The sequence below is a fragment of the Sinocyclocheilus grahami genome, unplaced genomic scaffold, assembly GCF_001515645.1.
Source record: "Sinocyclocheilus grahami isolate Dianchi unplaced genomic scaffold, SAMN03320097.WGS_v1.1 scaffold81.1, whole genome shotgun sequence".
Classification (NCBI taxonomy): Eukaryota; Metazoa; Chordata; class Actinopteri; order Cypriniformes; family Cyprinidae; genus Sinocyclocheilus; species Sinocyclocheilus grahami.
The window spans coordinates 1,202,500-1,218,139 of record NW_015505260.1 but is presented as its reverse complement, the minus strand read 5'-3'; positions in this window follow the sequence as shown (position 1 = coordinate 1,218,139).

The following is a 15,640-nucleotide window of genomic DNA, read 5'->3' as shown; positions in this document are numbered from 1 at the left end:
ATCATCCAATGACGCACGTTAGGGGCAGGGCCAGGGCTGCACAATTAATAGAATTTCTAATCGCAGTTACAATTATGGATGCCACAATTACGTAATCGTGCAAAGCAGCAATTAATTGTTCAAAGTCCACTTATGTTATTCTGCATGCTTAAGATGTTTTTTTCTACCTAAATATGAAATACCATACATAGTTTTACTTTTTTTATAATTTAAAGAAGAAACCAATCCGATGTATATTTGACATTTGAGGCTTAATACTATAGAAAAGTACTAAAGGTTTTTCACTTAGAGTGTTTTCAGCTTGTTTATTTTCATATAAAAATACAGCATGCAGTTGCATCAAACAATGGTATAAACATCATTCAATGTAAATTGTGATAATCGTAATAATAATTGCAATTACAATTTCAAGGGAATAATCGACAATTATGATTTTTGTCATAAGCGTGCAGCCCTAGGCAGGGCAGTCTGTTTTCTCAACCAATAGCAGTCAGGGAAGTGTTCTGGGAAAACTGTCATTTGTGCACTCCAAATGGCTAATTCATGTATAAGAAACACTCCAGTTACTAACATAACCTTGGTTCCCTGAGATAAGGGAATGAGCGTTGCGTTGAGGAAACTCCTGTTTACTCTGATACTGAAGCCTGATTTGTTCACATTTGTGTAGCTGCACGTTTCGTCAGAATCTTTCAACTGAAGCGACAGTCATCGATTCGCTTGCAGCCTTATAGCATGGCAGCCTACGCAACGCTCGTTCCCTTATCTCAGGCAACCGAGTTTACGTTAGTAACTGGAGCGTTCCCTTTTGAGCGGTTTCTCCTGTTGTGTTGACACGCTCACGGGGAACACGTCCAATAGTGCTGTGCTATGAGCAAGTGCAGAACGAGCCCAGACCCGGAGCACTCTGAGACCCAAGCCATTTAGGTTGAGAACTACATAACATAGCCCTCTCCACTTACAAGGGGAAACTCCTGTTTACTCTGATACTGAAGCCTGATTTGTTCACATTTGTGTAGCTGCACGTTTCGTCAGAATCTTTCAACTGAAGCGACAGTCATCGATTCGCTTGCAGCCTTATAGCATGGCAGCCTACGCAACGCTCGTTCCCTTATCTCAGGCAACCGAGTTTATGTTAGTAACTGGAGCGTTCCCTTTTGAGCGGTTTCTCCTGTTGTGTTGACACGCTCACGGGGAACACGTCCAATAGTGCTGTGCTATGAGCAAGTGCAGAACGAAGCTGATCTGCGAGCCCAGACCCGGAGCACTCTGAGACCCAAGCCATTTAGGTTGAGAACTACATAACATAGCCCTCTCCACTTACAAGGGGATTAGGTAGAATTAAGTGGACAAAATCCGTGCCTTCAGGGCAGGGACGTCCAAGTTATAGAACCTCGTGAAGGTAGGCAGTGATGACCAACCGGTGGCCGCACAAATATCACCAATAGAAATCTCACTGGACCAAGCCCAGGAGGAGGCCATTCCTTTGGTGGAGTGGGCCCTCACACCCATAGGGCACTGCAAGCCCGCTGAGGCATAAGCCAGCTATAGCATCCACTATCCAGCAAGATGGTCTCTGCTTCGTAACTGGCTGCCTTTTAGAGCGGCCTCCAAATCACACAAAGAGCTGCTCTGAGTGTCTAAACAGGCCAGAAATCATACACTTTAAGAGCCCAAACCGGGCAGAGTGGATTGGGACCCTGCTCATCATCTGAATTGTGGAGCGCCAGAAGGGTGATGACTTGTGCTCTAAATGGAGTGGAGAGTACTTTCGGCACATAACCATGTCTCGGTTTGAGGACGACTCTACAGTCGTTTGGCCCAAACTCAAGACAGGAAGCACTGACTGACAGTGCTTGCAGGTCACCCACTTGCTTGACTGACACTAGAGCGGTCGGAGGGCGGTCTTAAGTGTCAGGGGCTGCAAGTCGGCCAACTGGAGAGGCTCAAAGGGAGGGCCCTGTAGTGCCCTGGGCACTATAGACAAGTCCCAAATCGGCACAGAATGAGGACAAGGCAGATTCAATCTCCGAGCTCCCCTCAGAAACTTAACGACTAAGTCGTTTCTGCCGACTGATTGACCAGCCACGAGAGAATGATTTGCCATGATGGCTGCCACAAACACTTTGAGCATGGAAGTGGTGCACCCCTTCTCCAGCAGTTCTTGTAGAAAGGTTTGCACATGGGACATGTCACAAGAGGACGGGTCCTCATCTCGTGCTGCACACCAATCAGAGAAGACTGACCATTTAAGGCATAAAGACGTTTTGTAGACAGACCTCTAGCCTCCAAAAGGGTTTTAGTTACACTCGTTGGGAGCTGCAAAGACTCCCGTAGAGGGGCCAAAAATGAAGGTTCCACAGCTCTGAGCGGGGATGCCAAATCATGCTCTTCGCTTGCGAAAGAAGGTCTTTCCTCAGTGGTATCAGCCAAGGGGCTGCCGATAGCAGCTGAATCAACTCGGGGAACCACATCTGATTCCTCCAGAGTGGGGCCACCAGGAAGACTGGGCATCTGACTTCCCTGACCGGGCATGGTTTTTTTCAAGGGGCCAAGACTCTGATGCAGCAGTGGGTTACCCTGAGATGAAAACGTTCCAGGCACCAAGCGTGGGACAGAACATGTTCCTATAACCTATTTCTTCAGCGGTGGCAAGAGTGGTGGAAATAGAGGGATTAACACGTACCGAGCAGGGGGTGCCCTGGTGAGTTCCTCGTGAACTGCCGGCAGGAACAGAGTGGGCCGTTGGTGGGAGGAATGTTGATGGCCTCCCTTCAGGTACCACTTGTCAAGGAGGCTGTGGGCAGGCTCTTCTGGAGCCGACCAAGCCAGTCCTCGTGAACTGCCGACAAGAACAGAGTGGGACATGAAGTCCCCTCAGTGAATGACGATGCTAGTTGCTGAATAGTCAGGGAGTGTTCCGGCATAATCCATACCCGCATTTGGGTAGAATCGATAACTGTCCCCAGAAAGACCACACACTGGCTGGGAGACAAAGAGCTCTTGGCTAAACTGATTCTCAACCCAAGGCGCTCCAGTTGGCTGAGCAGCAGCGACCTGTGAGAGATGAGTTCCCATTCTGTCTATGCACTTCGTAAAAGTGCGCGGGCCAGGGAAAGTCCAAATAGCAGGACTGTGTACTGATAGGCCACTCCCTTGAATGCGAATCTCAAGAATGGTCTGTGGGGCTATCTGGATATGAAAGTAAGCATCTTCAAGATCCACTAACAGAAACCAGTCCTCGGGACATACTTGCTCGCATATCTGTTTCAAAGTTAATATCTTGAACGGCCGTCTCATAAACAAGCGGTTCCGATGTCTGAGATCAAGAATAGGTCTGAGCCCACCATCTTTGAAGGGAATGAGGAAGTAGCGACTGTAAAACCCTGACTCACCGTTTGCTAGAGGATCTATTTCCACGGCTCCTTTTGCAAGCAGTGATTATACTTTGGAACGGAGAACATGAGCATCACTGTCCCGTACCGAAGTTTGAATAACACCTCTGAAGTGAGGTGGCCTGCGAGCGAACCTCAATCTATGGTTTTTAGAACCCAACTTGACATATCCAGGATAGTTGTCTAAGCCTGAAGCCGGATGGCATGTGATTCTAGTTTTTTGAAAGGAAGTTCGTCGCACGGGGAAGGGGACCTTGGCGCTTTGGAAATGGGTAGCGTTTTGCTGTCCGGGGGCACTGCTGAAACACAGGCTTAGGTTTAGGCTGGGGCTGAAGCTCCCCCAAATTGGCCATGTCCTTGCCGATTGCCTGCACAGTGGCTTTAGTAGCGCGCAGAGTCAGGTCAGTTGCTGTGAGCAGCTCTCTAAAGGCATCAGAACTCTGGCTGGACTAGATCATGGTGTGGAGAAGTTTGGCCTGGAACACTTTAAGCATCGCCATTGTGTGAAGCACTGAGCCAGCCTAGCTAGCCGCTGAATAAGCCCTGTTTGCTAGGGCTGAGGTAGTCAGCGCCGTCAACAGTGGTAAGAGCAGTGGAAGTAGAGATATTAACATGGGCCGAGCAGCGGGCGCGCCACATCCTGGTGAGTTCCTCGTGAACTGCCGGCAGGAACAGAGCGGGCCTTTGGTGGGAGGAATGTTGACAGTGTCCCTTCAGGTACCACTCGTCAAGGAGGCTGTGGGCGGGGTCTACTGGAGTCTACCAAGCCAGGCTGAGATCCTCCACAGCCTTAGATAGAACGTGGATCAGCTCACTGTCCATGCTGGGCCGGAACATGCCCACTCTTCAATCAAGCCGCTCACAGCCAACAAGGGGCGCTGATCCTCACGTGTGAAGCACACCGGCAAATTAAGGTGTTGGGGGAGAGTGAAGCACGTGGGGGCTTCGCCAGCATGAGTTCACGCGAGCCCAGTTTTAAAACCCCACTGCTCCGCTGTTTCTTTCTCCTAAGGGAGAGAGAAACGGGAGAGCAGAATGGGGATGACTGCCTTTATTAAAGAAGGTGATCCGCGAGTGGAGAAGGGCGAGACTCAGTGAGTGCAACCTCTCCCGTCTGCACGAGCCACACTCACGGAACGACATTTGCAACAACATTGCTGGAAACTTGCTGGGAAATTCTGATGAAATGACGCTCAGAGCCGACTTATATAGAGGTCAGCTCCTCTCCTTTTGGCGGGTTGAAGCGCCATTGGTTCATGTAGCTACACAGACGTCAACAAATTAGGCTTTAGTATCAGAGTAAACAGGAGTTTCCCCATATGCGTGTCAACGTAACGGGAGAGACCGTTCGAAAGGAAACAAGCCAGCTGCTGTGTAGTGTCATTACAACAAATGTGCTTAAAATAACTCAAAGTGAACAATTCTTGAACATATCTTCTACAAATTTCCTTTGGTGGTGCAAAAAAATATACAAACATATGTATCAACTACCAAAAACCACCAGGGGGCAATGTCTGTGGCCCCCTGAAATGAGAATAACCTCTTACCGTTGTTCACTTTGATTTATTAAACCTTCATAGAAATGTACTGCTAAAACCATAATATGGTTACCATATATGAACAAGTTAATGCAAACACAAGACTTTCACATATCCTTCACATGAATTCTGCAGTTATCACTTCTCTTTAACTGTATATCAATCGTTCTCTATTTCTATCAGCTGTTAAAATGAAAGCAAACATGTTGCAAATAACATAGTTTCCTTGTACCTCAAATGTCACATTCAGAAATGGTTTTCACATGATTCTGTCACTGGCTGGCATGTGGTAATCATCTGAAATGTTGTGCTTATAGTTTAAATGAATGAGTCAGGCCTAAATAAACACAATTACTATTTCCCGCTATTTGCCAGATTTCCGTACTTATCACAAAAAAAAGCATTGTACAGACACTAAAATACAGATAAGTTGAAAACAGCAAATTTTAGAATGTTTGCACACTATACTGACAGTAGGCTATAATATTATGTTTTCTATATGTGCAGTATTCGAAATATTAAAAATGTATCAAAATTGAATTTTATTTTTTCTATGATTGTTTTTCAAGGAGACTATTAAAAGCCTGTCTGTGGTTTGACACTAACAAATCACCACTAGGGGGCAACATTAGACTTTCTTAAACGTGCGCTTTAAGTAGACAAATAATTGAACAGAACTTTTAGACAGTAAGTTATGTCTAAAATGATACAGTGTAACGAAACTTAAGTCATATCAAACTTATAGAAAAACCGAATTCCTCAAGCGTGTGACGGAAATGTTACGTCCCTTACCATATTGTGGTCGTCACTTGTAACCACATGTGACGACCCCGGGCTGGACTCCGCTTCGTCCACGGTGAAAGCCGATCCGGCGATTCACAGCGTGAAGTTGAAGTATTTCCTCAGCGACCAGCACGGATCAGCTCCAGGCATGACGAAGCGGATATCGTCCTCTTTTGGAAGGCCAAACAAAGTAGTTTCGCTTTCACAATGAATCACACAGTGCCTTCACGACATGGCAGCGGCGGCAACAATACTACAGCCAGAATAAAAGTTACGCCTTCTTTCTTTGCGTGAACATTTGGGGGCATTATGCAAATCTTCCCAGATAGTGAGGTAGATATGTGGGGGCGTGTTAGAACGAGCCGTTTTAGGTAGGTGTGGCTGACTCTTAACTTTTATAAAGAATATCTCTTTGGATTTGAGACTTAAGTCTTTGCAACTTTACAGATCTTCTTTATGCACCAAGAGCTTGTAACACTCCAAAGAGAAAGGAAAAACTGAAATCGCATCATATGACCCCTTTAAGGCTAAATGGCATACAGCAAAAACTACTGGGCATGTGCACATCAATATAGCGTAAAATTTCTTACACTGTACAGCAATGATGACTATTTTTTGCATTATTGTAGGGGGTAGGTTTAGGGTTGGTTGTATCACTTCTTGCCACAACCAGGACAACCCCTCAAGACACTTTAGCATCTAAACCCAGGCAAACCACCCTAGTATTGTGCGTCAAATTTTGCAAAGCAAAAACTAGATTATATGTCTCCTGTTGTGACCATTTGAAACTAAAATGTAATAGTAGCCTAATAATAAAATGCCTTCTAAATGGTAAATTATCATGGCATTTATTGCAGTTTTTTAAAATAGTTTTCTGTCAGTTCATTGTAGACAAGCTGGAGGCAGTTTTAGTAAAGCCAGAGGTGGTAATTCGGAGGAGCATTTCTTCTAAGCAGCAATTAAATTTGACAACTTTACCCAGGGCAGCCTCTCTGTTTACCTTGACAAATATCCCTCTCTCTTCACACATTCTTTCTCTATTTCTGTATAGGCTAGTTAATTTAAATAGTCTTGCCTTTGGTGTATCAAAGAGTTTAAATACAAAAAAAAGAAAAGAAAAGTGAGATTAAGAGGCTAAACATAACCAGATGCGTCGGGGATGGGATTAGCTAGCTGCAAGTAGCGCTAATTCAACCTCTTGATGTGACACAAGAGATTCAGTGTTGCAGGACTTTAAGTGTTATTTTTCCAAACATACACATGAAAAGCTGAGTGTAATTTGGGCTGTGAGTGGTGTCATTAAATCGGCAAGACACACAAGTGCCTCAGATATCCAACACAATTCCTCTCTTGTGTAGGAGCTAAGCGCTAGTTTGCTATACAACATTGTTGATTTACTCAAAGTGTTGTGGAATCATTCAACGGCCATTTCCAAAGGTCTTATATGGAAAAGCAACATCTTGAAAAGCACTTGTGGACAGATATTGACTGTCAAGCTAAATATTCAGTTCCAAGCGCTTTCCAATGTAAATAACTTCAGACACCAATTAGCATTTGAACATACTTCTTATTCTTTTGCATAAACATGTATTATAGCTAAATATACTTAACTCACTACCCTAAACAAAACATTGAAAAATTATCTGAGGGCAAAATGTAAGCCATCAATAAGTCTTAATGTTGTCACTCGTTCCGAATGAAGCAAAAAAGGCTTAGCCTTTCACGCTAGTCATGACAGTCAGCCTCCTCAGAGGGTTCTGTTTTAATCTTTTGGTTCCAGTCCATAGAAAACAATTCTTTAGAGCTGATGTGGAATGGATGCCGTGAGAATCAACAACCCTTTTGCGAGGCCGTGATTTGATATGAAGCACTTAAGTACTGATAAAACTCCTTCCCAGGAGGCACCTCAGCATGAACCATTTATGGGCGTGCTGACCTACAGCTAAAAATACTTTGGAAAACCGCTGTTGAACGCCACAGACCCTTTCTGGGATTTAATAGTGACTGAAGGGGATATGACTAAAGGCCAGTTCACACCAAGAACAATAACAGTAACGATAACTATATTAGCGTCCACACCAATGGATGATAACATTCTGTTTATTATAAGAGTGCTTGAGTTCTGTTGTCTCCTGTTTTAAATGATCAAGCTCTTTAAAGTCGTGTGGATTCAGACTGGCTGTCAGTGTTTTATTGTTCATTGTTCTGAAAGTGATTCCAATAATATTGTTCTTCTGTTGTTATCATTGTATTTGTGGTATGGACTTTTTTGTGCTATATTTTATAATTATAGTTATCGTCTTTGGTATGAACAGGCCTTAACTCAAAGTTAAGTTTGTGTTTAAAAGTTTGTATGGTGCATTTGGATTTATACTGAAACTGATTTGGAGTGTTTTATATTTAGCCCAACATTCTTAAACTAGTTTCTAACTGTTCAACCTCGACAAGACATGACAAAGTGACAGAATGCTAAAAAGGACATTTTGTTGATCATTTGCACTTGGTAGCCCCCCAAAAATCTTGCTCCTCATAACTATATGTTAAACATCACATTTGTTCAGATTAGTGTTGAGGGTAATGCATTACAAGTTACGTAATCAGATAACTAGTAAAGTAACGCATTACTTTAATTTAAAATGAAATATCTGAGTTACTTTTTCAAATAAGTAACGCAAGTTATTTTGTTTTCCCATTTATTCACTGACACATCTCCTGTCCTGTGTTGAGAGTAACTGGGAGTGATGTGCAGAGGCAGAGGCACTTCCTTCAGCCTGAGGCTTATTTATTTCACTTTTTGTGTGAAAGGGCCTTTACAGTTTCCAAAAATATAACTTTTGAGTTTTTGTTATTAAAAAACAAATAAGCAAGCCCAGCTCAGGTTACAAAAAGTAATGCAAACGTAACATAATGCATTATTTTCATAAAAGGTAACTAAGTAGTGCAATTAGTTATGTTTTTATGAAGTAACACAATATTGTAATGCCTTACTTTTTAAAGTAACTTTCCCCAACACTGGTTCGGATTGTGTCACATCACAGGGAAGTTTTGCATTTGAAACCTTTGAAATTGTTGAACTTGAAGCTATAAATACTGCATAAGGTTCAATTTTAGCTTTAGCTTTTAACGTAAGATAAAACTGTGACACTTAAAGGCTTTTCACACTATGCTTAACCCTTTAAACCTCCTGTTAAAATGTTTTAACCCTGGGTTAAGCAATGTTTCACACACTTAAAGTGTGTTAGAGCCACCTTTAAGTTTTGAAAAAATGTTCCAGAGCAAGTCTAACACTGCTTAAGTTAGCACTGAAACTGGAACACATTGTGAACTGCTAACTCAAAATATAAATATGAAACGTGGAAATACAATATAACCCAGAATAATGTTAAAAAATACCTTGTGCTAACAATTTTAAACACCATAACAAAAACATTTACTGATTACATCAATCTGATTTAGCTAACAGCTAACTAAACTAACTAAAGTTTTCACTTAAAATAGACACCGCTTTTCATCTAGTAGTCTGTGAGTTGGGAGGAGGTCGAGGAAAGGATGAGCTCATTAGAGAGATAATTCCACATCAATTCATTTCTTCTCTCTGTCTCTTTTCTTCCCCACGCCCAGCTAAGTTTATTTTCACTCCACATTCTCGTAAGGAGCCCTCCCAGCACCACATGACCTTCCAGCATTTTCAACCTCCACACCATCACCTCACTGCAGGTCACTCTAATCACCCATTCAAGCGTATCATAGCGTTAGCGCAATGCTACGTGCGCCTGCAGACCCCCCACAAAAGGTAGTTCTGTTAAAGCCCAGTTTTAAACAACACTCTCAGTCTTAGAGCTGTATAAACACAAGTGGTGAAGGTGCTGACACAGGGCTGTAGGGAGAAAATGTGCCAGACAGATGAGCTTCAAAAATCTCAGACCTGATCCAAAATGAGTTTTCTAAGTCTGTTAAACTGGTTGTGTGTAGGCTGATCCAAGACCAGCAGAAACGGCACCGTGCCATACTTTGTTATCTCAATGCAGCTTGAAATTTTACAGATCGTAACCTGAGAGCAATTTCATGGTAAAATGCAATTGTTTATATCTGTGATCAACAACACATTGAGCACATTTTAAGTTTATCCACAGAATATCACTCAAGCACCCCTTCATCTAAACTAGACCAGAGTTTTGTCTCATCATTCGTCATTCATTTTAAATGCATGAAACTTGCACACATTACTCATCATTTAGTCTTCTCTCATTAAAAAGGTACTGAAAACTACATTTTTGTTTATGTATGTCATGGGAAAAAATTAAAAGGCAATTGTTACTTTACATCACACAAACTTTATTTGTTACAATTGCGACTTTGTTTCTCAAAATATGACTTTGTTTCTCACAAACTGTGACTTATTTTAAACTTTATCTCATAAATCTCATAACTGAAGTATTTAATTTTTCACTCGAAAGGTGCAGTCACACTTTGGCCAAATTTATCAGACAGCGATGAACCACAGAACAAATTGAACCACACTGAACAAAACCCACACAGCTCACACAGAAGTCACTTTCAAGCCAAGCAGCTTTCTGTTAGTCAGATTCGGTGTTATGATTGGTCAGATCGCCTGTCAATCAAACTCCCTGCTAAGGGTCAATTGTGCAAAATCAGAAGGTTGCTGTTCCCGAAGCTATTGTAGTATTCAGCTAGTCACGTGATCTCAACATGACGGCCCCCATGAGCCACAACCCAACTTAAGTAGAATACAACTTTTTCTCAACATATTTCAAATGTAATAATAATTTCTTTAGTGCTGAAACATTTACATGTTATGAGTGGTACTAGTAGTGATCATAATCTGACTATCTGTGACTTTTCAGTAATAAATATACATTAGTTTAAGGGCAATATCAAGATTGGAAAATCTGTTATAATTATGGTATCATCACTATTTTATGTCCTTTTTTATAAAGCTAAAAAGCACTGAACTGCAGTAACACTGGGTGAAAGAGAACCCTTATTTGGGTAATAAGGATTTACTATCTGGCGTCATTCTCTAGTGACAGGATTTTAGAGTTATTGAGGGTAATATGGCGTAAAATTTTGTTTTTAGTACTTTAGTTGGTGAGACACACTCATGGAGCCATGGTGCAGTGAGAAGGTCAACAGGGCACGTGCTACCTCTGCAGATCTCTATCTCTGCTCTTTATGTCAGGTCTGACTGCTAGTCAGTCCCTCTATTCATCCTCTAGTCTAAACAACAGTGACACTGAATTCGTCTGGTGCAGAAATATTAATGAGAGGATATGATACAAATAATTATACAAAACATTTCAGAATTTTTAAGAAACAATAGAAGAAAGAAATTGTCTTTTGGGGCTGTCCGCAATGAAATAACAAGACTTTAAAAATAAAATAAAGCTATGCAAATAAAGTGATAAATAATATAATATTCAATATAATATGTCCTGTAGCTCAACTGGAATAGGGCTAACAATGCCATGGCCCATAGTCAACATCTTTGAGTCCCAGAAAACACACATACAGTATTGATGATTTGTTGGGCGAGTCTTAGAAGTATATCATTAAAAATAATAAATAATAATAATACATTAAAATAACAATATATAGATAGAAGAAAAAAATAAAATAAAGAATTCGTCTGGTGCAGAAATATTAATGAGAGGATATGATACAAATAATTATACAAAACATTTCAGAATTTTTAAGAAACAATAGAAGAAAGAAATTGTCTTTTGGGGCTGTCCGCAATGAAATAACAAGACTTTAAAAATAAAATAAAGCTATGCAAATAAAGTGATAAATAATATAATATTCAATATAATATGTCCTGTAGCTCAACTGGAATAGGGCTAACAATGCCATGGCCCATAGTCAACATCTTTGAGTCCCAGAAAACACACATACAGTATTGATGATTTGTTGGGCGAGTCTTAAAAGTATATCATTAAAAATAATAAATAATAATAATACATTAAAATAACAATATATAGATAGAAGAAGAAAAAAAAATAAATAAATAAATAAAAAAAAAATATATATATATATATATATACTAAAATATACCTCCAATATTTATTAATGTTTACCCCAATAAACTATAATAAAGCTATTTTATGCTATTAAACAAATATTAAAGTAAATATTATATATATATCTCGCATAATTTTCTCACAGACTTTATTAGAATTTCACATATTTACATATAAATGTAAATGTATTCACATATAAATGCATCCTAGCAGTCCTAATAATAATAATAAATGTAATAATGTATTAAAATGTAGCTTGGATATATATTAAAGTATACCCCAATAATCATATTTTAGTTACTTTAATAAAACATATCATATAATATATTATTAAAATGTTTGAAAGATATAGTAAATATTATATATTAATATATACCTCTCCTTATTTTCACACTGATCACTTCATCAGAATTTCACTTATTCATATAAATGCATCCTAGCAAGCTTTAAACTTGCATCATCAAATGAAGGAGGGAGTTGAATAATAACATATCCTGGAATGTCTCCTTGACTTAAAACAGTGTCAAGAACTCCCAGACTGTTGAGAATGTGGTGATGTGTTAAGAAGAGGACTGGATTCATGAAGATGTTCTCTGGCTGTTTGAAGACATGCTGGTCCAGATGTTTGAGAAGTCATAGAGAGTTGATTCTGGGTAGACATGAAATAAGACACATTCAGAATCACTCCAGCCTTCTGTAACACTCTTAAGGGAGTCTCATTTTGACCTTGCACACTATCGCTAAACATAGAATAAGTTTTGTTTGGACATATGGAGCCAAAATGCATATTTCTTGAATTCCTGAGAAGACAAATGGTTCGGCCCAATCCGTGGGGACAGAGACGGTTTGATATGATAGATGACCTCTTTCTACACTTGACATCTAACATGAAGTGGACACATCCATCCCCACCCTCAAACGTTTGGATTAGGAAAGCATTTCCAGCCTTCTGCCGCTGTCCTGAATGAACCGAGTAGATTCAAAGTGCTAGGCTTGTTTACATAAAGGCCATCCAAGTTATTTTCAACAGCAAAGGGCAGAAGTTTATTTAGTGCTTAACAGAGTAAGCTTAAGCCAAATAAATTCAAATTTCCCCTTGTAAATTACATATGACACTATATATGATTGTTATCATTATGATGTTTATAAATCTATATCATTGATATACTATTATAGTTTTTGATAATATTTTGAATTAGATTTTTATATTTTCTGTTTTCACTTTAATTTGAGTAGTTTTGGTAATTTTTTTGGTAAAGTTTTTTAATGTCTATACAGCTTTTAGTCATTTCTATTTATTAATTTTAGTTTATTTATTTTAGTAAAGGAAAATGAGAAATGTTTCAGCTGTTTCTAGCTTTTATTTCATTTCAGTAAATGTTTATTTTTTTCAAGTAACAACTTTTTTTATGGTTTTAGTTACCTATAATAACTGGTTTATAAGAAATACATTTTAGTTTTTTTGTGTTTTAAAATATAATATATAATACATATTATTTATATATAATACATATCATAGATAATTAATTTTATTTGGCATTTTGCATTCTATGAGCAAAAAAACGACCTAATCTCACATAAAATAATAGCATGAATCACATAAATGAATAATTTTGGATTCAAAATGCGAAAAGCTTACAGCACTGAAATATAAAATTTTACCTTCAATAATCGTGTAACTCAATCAAAGGTTAAATATATTTTATACAACTATTATAATTTATGTTTTGGAATTTGCATTAAATATCCATTTGAATCTGGTGGAGGAATCCATGCATCCTTCTATAGTAACCTACAAATAGTCCTTGTTCTCACAAATTACTCACAATTTTTAAATGTAGAAAAGCAGTTCAACTACAAGCCAAAATAGACATGTAGAAGGTACTTCAACAAATGTCTTCTTAGTATTCTTAGTGAGCAACACATCTGAACTGTAAATGCCTCAAACGCCAGTTGATAAGAGACAATGGGAAAAGCCAAGATAAGATTTTCTTTAGACTAGTATCAGAAGATATCTGTCTGAGAGGACTGTGATTGCTATACAAACAGGACTTTGAGAAGATGATCTTGGATCCCTGAAGGATCATGAGAATGTGAATGTGAGAACAGGCCGTTGTGCTCTGATGTGGCGTGGATGTGCAGCTAATGGAAAAGGAAGCTTTTATTGATGGGAACTAGTAAAATGTGGTAAGTTACTGTATAAGCAAAAGCCAGATGTTTGGTGTCTGAGCACAAGGGATGGGAGGCGTATGGGTATGGGCTCGGGGGGCAGTTAGGATGGAGACATGGGCCGGGGCAGAAAGGTGAAGGCCCGAGAGATTTTCCTTTTTCCTACACTCATAAACACATACCCCTTGAGTTCCCACTGAACTTTACATTCCAAACCAGCCAACTCACCACTAAGTTCAGTGTCAGGAAGCCTTGACTCACAGCAGTACCCTTAAACATACCAAACACCAGCACAATAAATCTAGCACATGTTGCTATTAAAAACATACCTCAAAAATGACCGGCTGATTACTCGGAAGAGAAATCGCAAACATACCCCTTGAGTTCCCACTGAACTTTACATTCCAAACCAGCCAACTCACCACTAAGTTCAGTGTCAGGAGCCTTGACTCACAGCAGTACCCTTAAACATACCAAACACCAGCACAATAAATCTAGCACATGTTGCTATTAAAAACATACCTCAAAAATGACCGGCTGATTACTCGGAAGAGAAATCGCAAGGGGGCTTTGCGTCTACGGCATCTCCTTTTCCCAAAGTCCAAGTTAAACAAAATGTGGGAGTAGGCACAACGGCTATAACAATGTGTTCTGGGTGTTTTTTGAAGGTATTAATGGCACCTACATTTTTTAAAATAAAGGTTCTTTATTGGAACTATGAAGAACCTTTAACATGCATGGAAGCTTTCCATTATACAAAAGGTTATTTACTGGCATCTAAGGTTCCCAGAAGAACCTTCAACATCCATGGAAACTTTCCATTGCATAAAAGGTTCTTTATTGGCATGGTTAGTTCTGTGAAGAACATTTAACATTCACAGAACCTTTCTATTGCATAACAGGTTCTTTATAGTGGAAAAATGTTCTTCACACTTAGAAAAATGGTTATTTTAAGATCTGTTCACTTTTTGTTCACCACATTTGCTTCACCCAGCTTGAGATCTTCCATATGATTGAACTGAGTAAAGTGGGGGAGATCAGAACCAAAAGAACGTGATAGTGGTCCATACAGCGACCTCCCCCTCCCCAGACATTCCTTTGCCCATGCACCATCCCCAGGCTGGAGCACTAGATTGGACACTGTCCTCATGGGAATACTGTGAGAATTTGAAGCCTGGTTTGTGCACTGCAAGGGAGAACAAATTTGGAAAGGGGCCGGGGTGTGCAAGAAACACTTGCATTCTAGAAGCAGCTTTGATGTTTTTATATTAATAATCATCAATAATTTAGAGCCAAGGTCTAACTTTAGGCCAACCATGTCACATATGAAACCAGACAAAACTTTTTTTTTTTTAATGTGTGTCTTGAGCGGGTCGAGGCTCTGGGAGAATGATGACCTGTCGTCCCGAAGGGGAGGGAATAAAAGGCATTTCCCATTTTACCATGAAAAACAATGTTTGATCAAAGAATGGATATGAGATGTTGTAAGTGGAAATGTTGTGGGTCTTGGCTTGTCATCAGGGGAAATGTGTTCAGGCAAAAAAAAATACAATTTGTCACGTACTTTGGGTTATTCTGGATGCCCCATTCAAGGAATAGTTCACCCAGAAGTCAAAATTCTGTCGTCATTTACTCACCCTCATGACGTTCAAAACTCGTATGACATTCTTGGGGGGGGGGGGGGGGGGGCAATTTAAAAAAAAAAGAAAAAACATAACAG